This window comes from Ctenocephalides felis, unplaced genomic scaffold (assembly GCF_003426905.1).
Source record: "Ctenocephalides felis isolate EL2017-DRISC unplaced genomic scaffold, ASM342690v1 CF-g0.4_SCAFFOLD_01886, whole genome shotgun sequence".
Classification (NCBI taxonomy): Eukaryota; Metazoa; Arthropoda; class Insecta; order Siphonaptera; family Pulicidae; genus Ctenocephalides; species Ctenocephalides felis.
The window spans coordinates 163,388,791-163,399,837 of NW_020538040.1; positions in this window are offsets into that span (position 1 = coordinate 163,388,791).

Genomic DNA, 11,047 nt, shown 5'->3' on the forward strand with positions numbered 1-11,047 from the left:
TATATATATATATATATATATATATATATATAAACAGATAGTTTTTCGAATCATTCAAATCGGATGTTTAGTCCTCTTGAAAAGTGCATTTTTTTGCATATTAAGCCTTGTATATTCATCCGAAATGGCTGACCTGGCTTTGCCAAAAACTGATCATCACTTCTCCCCATCATTACAAATTGAAGTTTTTTGGATTATTTAAATCGGATGCTCCTTACTCTTAAAAACTTGATTTCTATTTTCTGCACTCTTTGCTCCGTATCTCCGAAACGGCCCTGTCTTTGCCAAAAACTAATCAGCATATCTCAAAAAATTTTAATTTAGATTTTTGACGATTAAAATAACCTACCCTACTGAAAGTTAACAATTGAAAACGACATTTCGACCAACGCGCTGACTATTCGATGTGAGCATTCCCGAACTCTCTGATTGTGAAGGGTTAAAAAAAAATTGCATTCAACTCCCTTGACATGTGCTCGTCAACATAAACATGCTAAGTCATTGCCGTTGTGTATTATTTATTTATAAATTTCCACTAGATAATGGTCAACAGTATGACCATTGATGCAATATTGCGAGAGGGATGGTTTTTACAAAGGGCATTTTAGTAAATGAATATGAATAGTTGTGTTAAATATTTAAATATCTTGTCTACCTGCTTATTCTCACTTTTATTATGGAAATCGTCGACAAAAATTTGTATTCAAACACACACACATATACACATACACACATACATACATCCATTTTTTCTAAGGTATGCCAAAATGTTTAGAAACATCTGAAACGTGAATTTTCATTTTCGATTTTTTTGCAATGATTATAACTAACCCTACGGGAAGTTATTGTTACTCATATATGTGTGACATAAAAAATTATGTTTTTCCAAAAATTTTGCTTTTATACATTGTTTCCTTGAAACATTTTTAATTCTCAAAAATTTAATGAAGTTACCATGACCCATGTAAAAAAATTTCTAGTATTATCGTTCTGATAAGGGCAATTACTGATATATTTGTTCGAAATTTCGCATATAAAAATACTTCACAAAAAACTTGTATTCCATAATCAATAGCATATTAGAGCAATATCGACTATCTGTTTTTTTCTTTGATTCTCTTTATTTAATTTTCAATTTAGCCTTAAATCTTACAAAGTTCTAACAATAACTCTGATCATTTATATAATATTGAATGAATAAAAAAAACCACAGAAATATTTTTTTTAGTTATGAATCGCAACTATTAACTATTTTATTTTGTTATGATTTTCCTTTCGCAAACCGCCTTTTAAAAATAACTATTAGCGGCTTAAGCACCCCAGCATCCAAACTCAAACCAGTACTACTAGATTAAACAAAACTCGTCCTTTATTCATGTAGGTACTAAAACAAAATTTGCCAATATCTCGTTTTCACATTTGCATAAATAAAATCGATATACGTGCATGCAATAGCGAGGGAAAGCTACTTTCTATTCTAAAAGGGGGTGCGATTCTTAACACACGCCAAATTCTAATGCAGATGGTAAAAAATGATTGGCTAAAAATCCTGCTATTCAGAATATTTAAATAAAGATTAGTAGACATTCGAGTTTTGATAAAGATTTTGAGTGTAAATTCGAATTCGAATTTGGCGAAATCAAGTTATAAACGCATCTGCAATAATTGTTGAAAATAATTAAATTTCTGACTTGGGCTCACGCGTGGTAGAGAAATGAACCTGGAATCAGAGGTTCCTTGTTCGATACCCGCCTCGGAAAAAACTGATGTCGAGCAGCAACGACATCAGTTTTGTTCAATATTCAAGCGTATATATTCTTTCATCAAGTATGTTCTTCTGATTTTGTTTTTAATTAGTATGTAAATTAAAATTTGTCGCAAAAACAGATATTTAGTAATTAGATTGTAGTTACAAGGAATACAAATTTTAAAAGGTTACCCAAAAAAAGAATAGTTCATTCAACTGATTGACATTCAATTTTCAACTGATCGTTTATATCCTGTAATTTCAATGGTTTTTTTAGTCTTCGAATATAAACTATATAATATATAATCTTTAAATATAAACATTTAAACAATTTTATCCATTGTCTTAAGAAAATTACGATGTTTCAAATATAATAATTCTGGTACTATTTATTTTTAAATATTGCGCATACTTAAGCACAACTAAGTAGGAAGGTCGCTAACACGACGTTGAAAATTCAGGAAGCTTTACACGTTTAAATGTGTAAGTATAAAGGTGTTTACACACACATCAAGGTGTATATTTACACACATACGTACATATATATATATATATATATATATATATATATATAAGTTTTCAAGTTTGTTACAGCATTGATGGGACAATAGTGTTGAAAAAAGATTTTTTGACGAATGTCGAAATCTTAGCATTTTTTTATTTCCTTAAAAATAGCAATCAAGGCACAATTATATCTTATAAGCTATTGTTGCACGAAAAGAGAGAAACAAAATAGATTAGAAGAAAAATAATAATTTAGAATTCACTTAAAGGAGAGGAGTCTATGGTTTCATTTATGTTAGTAAAATAACACTAAAGAACCAAATAATAGAAGTGAGTCATTATTTTAGAAAATATTACATTCTTATTAGGCTCAAGCTGCAACATTTATAAATGGAGAAATTATTAAATATTGATTCTCTAAATGATTCATATAATAAATATCAATACCGCAAAAGTAATCATATATAATATAAAAAATATCATTTTTTAAATACATTTTAATGTACCTTTCATAAACTATTTTATATATCCTCAAGATTATAATACAGAAACCAAGTAATAAAAATATTAAAATTACGAAGTATGTAATTGGTTTCGAATTGCGAAACAACTTTATCAATAAGATATTTTTTATGCATTTACTGGCTTAATAATATATTTGTAGATCGAATTTTTTTTTCTGATGGTGCGCTAATTTGCAAACAAAATTAAATATATTTCGATTTTCATATGATGAAAAAACTTTACAGATCAGCGATTACATCATAAAGTTAAAATACATAATTATAAAATTAAAAATCCAAATAAAGTATTATTTCATATTTTCAAAATGTACTAATTTTATATAAGCCATAAGCTTAATTTAAAACAGTGTGATCGGCCGTGTCGTTTCATTCACGTTTTTTAGTTTACTTAATGTATACAATTTTGAATAAATTTTAAAAATTCACAAACTGTTCGGAAAATATTAAATGGGTTAAACGTTAAAACGTTAAAACGTTAAAACGTTTAAGCGGTTAAAACAAATTTGGTTAAAAAAAATTTTGACGATTTTGATTAAACTTTGTGTAACCACAGATTTTGTAGCCTGAAATAACACACCTAAATATTGTATGTTAAATTATAAAAAATTGTCAAAGATTATAATTGCGCCACCGGTTTAAGCGATTCTAACTAGAATCTATGTCGAAGCAAATGTACGTTTCGTGTTCCGTTTGTATCTACTGATTAAAGTTGACGTCCACACTTAAATAGATAACATTTTAGACAGGTGGATGAAATGAAACGTGTAAAACAATTTAATTTAATGTATACATTTATAGATATTATAAATATGTTTGAAAGTCAATGGGAAATCATATTGATCATTTTCTAGCAGAAGCTAAAATGTAATTTTTGAAATAAACAATTGAATATTTTATCTACATAGCTGAATCCCAAATTCATATCGATTATGTTGAGCATACGTATCAAAGAAATTCATGTAACTTGCCTCAAGGCAAAATTCTATTTACTACTAGTTAAATATATTTCGATTTTCCTTCGATAAGGAAACCGAATCGAGTAGACGTCTGTACATCGCGAGTGCGCGCCGAATAGAGCAAGCCGTGGAACTTCTAACGAATTCTGTGACAAAAATAGTTTCTAGAATCACTCTCTCATCGCGAACGTAAGATAGTTAGAAAGCCTCTACTAAATACTATTACGCATATGCCGAATAATGCCGAAATACATCAATGAAATCGTCATATCCTTCCAGATTCAGTTTAGTTGTGATATTGTGAATATGAAACAAATTGTTTTAGTTAACTCCAGTTTATATGAGCACTGAAGATGACATAAGATTATATGCTGAAACGTATGGAAATAATGGATAATATAAAATATATATATATTATTATTAGTTTTTGATATTATCACGAATCAAATACTTCGCACCTGCGCTTTTCAGAATCATGTTTCATCAAGATAAACAAAAACAGCATTAACAAACGGAACGATACCTCTTTGTGAAAATTATCAAGTAATTTAAAACCATCTTACATAACTAATTTTTGTGAAATATCTTTTTTTCTCTCCTCGCAGTTGCCCCTCATAATTATCAACTACCTTAACTAATGTAGTCTTTCTGTATTTAAAAATTATTTATTTTTTCTTTGTCGATTGCTTTTTTTCTTACTTAAAATATCACTTGTCACATTTCGCATGCTATTTTCATTTTGATATTAGAAAACAAAATGTAGTAATATTTTGTATAGTTTTTTGAGAATAATCACAATATTTGGAAGCTAACCTTTTTTTTAACTTTCCGTAGGGAAAGTTATAGTAATCGCAAAGAAATCGAAAATGGAAATTTTTATATATCTTTACGTTTCAGAGGTTTCTGAACATTTTGGCATACCTTAGAAAAAAAATTGATGTATGTGTGTATGTGTATGTGTGTGCGGATACAAATTTTCGTCGACGATTTTGCCAACATGAATCAACCGATTTGAATAATTCAAAATTCTTCTTATCTAATACTGATATTCATAGTAATGTCTATCAGCTAGGATTTATAATAAATAGTGTGCAATTTATAATTAAGGATTATGAAATGGACAGCTTACTATATTATTCGAGAAGTAATCAATCATTTGCTGGTTGATAACTTTATTCACGATTGTGCTATTGCACTGTTAGACAACAACGCGTTTCTTTCATAAATACTAATGTAAATAGAGGTACACACACACACATATATATATATATATATATATATATATATATACATGTGTTTATGTGGGATTTCGGACGAGAAAAATATGTAGTTACAAGTTTTCAGACATAAATTCATTATACTAAAACTAACAAAAAGAAAATATTTTAAAATAGTAATTTTCTTTGTCAATTGCATTTTTCACGTTAGATTTTACTGAATCGAAACGTAAAAATAAAGACGTAAAAAATTAATTTTTCATTTTTAATTCGACGAACTGCTTGCTAGTTATATTAAATATGTTTGAACGTCGAAGAAAATATCAAGATGAACACACACCCTGAAGACATAATCTTCAGGGCAATACATCAAATGAAAAATTATATTTTTTTATCAAAAACAGCCAACATATGATTTAATCTTATATCATTCTCAGTGTACTAAATTTTGTTTTCTGAAATCAAAATGAAAATATTTTCATTTTTTTTGTTAACTACAATCTGTTTTTTACACAATGAAAAAAAGACATTCAGTAATTTTGAGGGTAAGAAGTAACAAATCGAGAAATTGCTTTGTTATGAAGTCTGCGCTTTGTATCTTAAATCTTCAAATAATTATAATCAACTTAATACATGTTCATAAGAATGAAGTTTTTAATTAACTAGCATATAAAAGTATAACTAATGTATAAAAGAAACCAAATGTACGAGATCTTTGTAACTAAACGAGAATTCTTTGTAACATAAAACAACAGTAAGTAATGAACAAAATTGAGAAATTAAGAAAACATTGCAACACCCAAAAGCTCAAAAGCTCTTAAGTTCTGATTGCTGTTCAAAAATAAATTAAAAAAATATGGTGTAAAAATATATTCTCAAAAATGAAGTTTCTTTAAAGTTTCCAAAAATATTTTTCAAAAAAACGTTTTTTAAAAAAAAAAAATTTTGCTACGGAAAGTTTCAGCAATTTGCTTTAAAGCACAATGCCATGCAACACTAGTAGTTTTAAAATGTGAATTAAATAATACTAATCTTTTATTTAATTTTTTTCTGAAATTTAGCTAAGAACTAGTCATGTCCGAATGAAATGCGTGGAGTGTACGCATTGAACTTGAAGGGGGTCGGATCGCCTATTGCATATCGCTTGTTAGGGTGTAACTTTGGGGTATCTGGCGCAAATGATCGTACGGCGATATGTGAATGAATCATATGTGCACAATACAAAAGAATAAGGATTTTATAGTAACCAGATAACATACAGGGTCGGTCGCAATTTTGACAGAGCGATCGATTTTATCATGTGCGAAAAATGATAAAACACGCTATTTAAATGATATTTTTATATAACAATTAGTCATATCTTAATAATAACCTCGTGCTCTTATTCGATTATAAATTAATAAATTTCATAAATTGCTATTTCGTTATTTAAATGCCATTTACATTTTATTGAAAGCATAAAATACATCTAGTGATTGGACATATATAATAATAACCCCATGCCGGACATAATAATAACCCCATGCCGGGGGTTAAATTTTAATAAAATATAATTTCCATTATAATTTATTATATTTTATACATTATTATAATTATTAGATTAACAACTAAGTAATTGCGGATTTTTGTTAGAAAATCAAAAAAAAATTATTCTGTAATGTATTGTCCATTTCGATCAATGACTTTTTGTCATTATTCAACTAGCATCATTATCCCACTTTCATAAAACTTATGGCTTGTATTAGCAAAAAACTGAATCAGGTACAATTTGTCACCATCATAATCCTTGTATTGTTTACCATTCAAGGAGTTTTGTGAAGATCTATTTAACAAAAAGTAATCAGAAGGTGCAAGGTCAGTTCTGTATGGTGGATATGACAAAACATCCCAACCAAGCTCCAACAATTTTTGCAGAGTGGCCAAATATTATATATGTCATGTCAATAACGGAATAAATCACCGTTTCGATTTGTGAATTTAGCTTTTCTTCGACTACATTTTTTAATTTTGTTAGTTGTTCAACGTAGACATCAGAATTGATCATTCAGACAAATCCTTTGTGATCAACTTCAACTGGACGACCAGAGCTTTTTCATCTCTGAGTGAAAAATACTAAATTTGAAAAGCCAATTTTCCCAACTCAACACTTTACGTGAGCTTAAGATGTCTCTCCACCTTTGTTTAAATAAAAAAAGTAATATATGACAAAATTTTGACTTCTTTTTCCATCTCTCAACGTCCAGCGAAAAGAATCGCAATCGATATAATATTTCCATTAGATTTTTTTTTCATTTAATAACACGTCATATAATAAGTCTTGAAATATTAATTCGCAGTAATAAATTTATAAACGCTGAGAAAATAATGCAAGTAATTACTTCTAGTCATTTATCACTTACAGAAACACAACCACATGTTTTTGATCATCAAAATTTTTTGTGCATTTGCTTTGACTAATGATAGCTCTCATAATGGATTACTTGATAGTTTTACTATTTTTGTCACGCTAAAATACATATGTATCTATACAAACACAAATATATCAGATTATTTAATTTTGATGTTCAGATATGAGTATGTTATTCAAGGCCAAGATTTATAAGTTAATTTTCAATTTTTCGAACGTTTCAACGTGCAACTTTATGCAATCATCAGTGGATATTAGATATCTTGTTTCACATCAATAAATGTACATAAAGCACATAATAAGTTAGCACTACCATTTATACACTAACTTGTCATTCAAAAAAAATAATAATAATAATTTATAAATTTTTGTCATTTATTTGACGTATTGCCTTAGAAGAATCTACTCATATATATTCATGTATTGAAATAACACACAACAAAATTTTATATAAGTTCAGTTTTCAGTTTTTCAAAATAAATAACCCGAATCGAACCTATAAAATTCACTTATAATTAGAAAAAAAACTAGTGGGGTGGGTGGCATCGTGCCTTAAGGCAAATTGCTGGAACTTCCCGTACCGTAACGAAATGTTCGAGGAATATTGAATGTTTTCAAATAGATTATTATAAATATTGTAACATTGTCTAATATTTATAAGAATTATATAAACTGAATTGCAGAGTTGAAATTATTTGTTTAAAGTATATTAGAACTATAGTCAGAATTAAAAATAAAATCTGAATTATTTTCGATATACAAAAAAGTTAAAAAATTTAAAAAAAAAAAAAAAAAATGGTACAAATTTTTTTTTCCAAAATCAATTATTTTGTTAAGACAAGCAGAAAGTTCTTTGAATCAATTGAATCGGACGCTTAATTCTCTCAAAAACTGCCATTTTTTGTACATTTAGCTCTATATCTCCGAAATGGCTGGGCCTGCCTTTACGAAAAACTAATAACCCCTTCTCCCAATCATTACTAATTGAATGTTTTTTAGATCATTCAAATCGGATGCTCCGTTCTCTCAAAAACTCGATTTCTATTTTCTGCACTCTTTGCTCCTTATCTCCGTAACTGCTGGACCTGCCTTTACCAAAAACTAATCAGCTCTTCTCCTTATCAATAGAAATCGAATGTTTTTTAAATTATTCAAATCGGTTAATCCGTACGCCCGAAAACGTGGGCGAAAATTTGTATCCATACATACATACACACTCACACACACACACACACACACACACACACACCATCCATTTTTTCTGAGGTATGCCAAAACGTTCAGAAACCTTCAAAACGTCGAGAAATGTAAAAAATTTCAATTCCGATTTTCGGCCCATTACAATAACTTACCCTACGGGAAGTTAATAAATGTATTAAAATTGATATTTTTATAACGAAGCACGATTAAAATAAAAAATTATCAAAAAAAATTTTTTGCGCAATGTGCAGTTTTCTTCTAAAACTCATATGGTATATAAAAACTAAAATAGTGAAATATATATATATATATATATATATATATATATATTCATTTATTTATTTATAATAAAATATAAAATTAAAATTCCAACATACCAATGAGTAATATCACATTTGTCATCAATATTATATATAAAAATATCTACTAGTACAATATTTTTCGTCAAACAGACAATTATCACTTTTTTCAATTCGCTATAATACGAACTTTTATATATTATTTTTTAAAATAAAAATAAAAAATTAATAAATAAAAATTTAAATGCCCATTTTAGTTATATCTATCACTTTGTTTGTTGGATGGGTGTCGTCGGCCGTGAGGCTTGTTAGCACGCCGCGCACTTAGGACTAATATTCGTTCTTGCATTTTGATCTGATCGCGTTTGGGCAACCCCTCTCTTTATTTTCCTCCGGAGTGATATCAGTGCTGACGAATTCTTCCGAACCGCGGATACGATTTCTCGGATAATACAATACTTCACGATGAACTCTGCCTGAACTTGAAAACATATCTCGAATAACAAGCTTTTTTGCTAAAGGAGATATTTTAATTAAGAATTTAAAACAAAATCTTTCAAAAAAAATTTATTAAACTAAAACTAACTAAATATGTGTACGACAGGATTTTTCCAAATTTAATTTATTTTCGGAGATATAGCTATTCGACCACGAATATCCTTCCCTGTTATTTACCTCAGCGAAATTTCAAACGCGTTTTTCTCGAAAATCTCTTACTAGATGATACCCACGATTTCTCAACTTTTACTACACCGATTTACTTAAAATTTTCACAGAGTCTTCTTTAAAGACTCCTCTTCAGTATTTTTTTTAAACTCATATGACATATGAAAATTAAAATAGTTTTTTGCAAATACACACATACACATACACATCAGTCAATATCAACTACGCTCATCCCCAAATTTCGATTTTTACTATTTAAAAAAAAATTGAAAATATCAAAATTAGTTCTCAAAATAATTTTTTTCAGACAATTGCTATTTTGTGAAACAGCATTTTCTTTAACTTGTCCGTAGTTCATACAGTTGCGACATTATTCTTTGTGTAGGACTTTGTAGAAATAAAATCATGAGTATTGTGAGGTGCCAATTTTTGTATACCCCCACTTTATCCCCTTCTAGAATTAAAACTCTAGACTACTTACCTTTCTATATTTTTTCATATTCTCAAAGCATTAAGTTCCTGGAAAAGCGTCTTAACAAGATTCATATATATTTACTCCAGTTTTAAATTTATACTAACAATGAGATTAGTACTCCATATAATTCGTAATTTTAACATTATCAAATAAAATTAGCCCAAAAAGTTCAAGGGGTGTGCTACTTATTTACCACATTCTAGAAATCTAGAAGTTTTTTCTGTTCTTTATATTTCATATATTTTAATATATTAAAATGTTTCTAATGGTGTACATATATTTTATTTCAATGCAGTAATGCGCGAAAAGCATTATATATATTCTCAAATAAAATCCGATGTCACTACTGCTTGACATCAGGCTGTCCGAGGCGGGTATTGACCTGAAACTTCTGCTTATAATCTCAAAACTAGCCATGAAACCAAAGGAAAGCCCAATATGAAAATTTGTTATTTTTTAATGCATTTTATTGCATGGTTTTATCAGTAATATAAAAAATCTCATCAGAGTTATATTATTATCTCTGCATCATGTAATACGAAAAATCAGAATATTAATTAAAATTTTGTAATTTACTTTTAACGAGCGTTTTTACAAGCATTTGAATTTGGATGTTATTTCTATTTTATCGGTATTTAATAAAAAATGCTTGAGATATTAAATGTTTTTACTAAATATTTCGTATATATAGAGCTTACTGTTAAGTAGTTATTTATATTAAATCCAAACGAAGCTCAGTGAAATGTTATGTACATATAAATATATTTATTGAAATATGTTTTTGAAATAAAATGAAAATTTTTTATTTATATTCACCAAGTTAATTTTAGACAAATTTTGTGCATTTAAATTAAAATTACTGAATAAGTAAGTCCTTTCTAATAAGACGCAGATTTGTTTTTAATTTAATAAGTACAGTTTACATCTTCTACCTGAAAAAATAATTCAACCCTCACCTTGGCGAACAGTGAAGCAAGGGATACAACATGTGTCTTTTCGAAAACCTACCCTCACTTTCGGGGAAAAAAAACTAGAGAAATCTGGGGTCACTG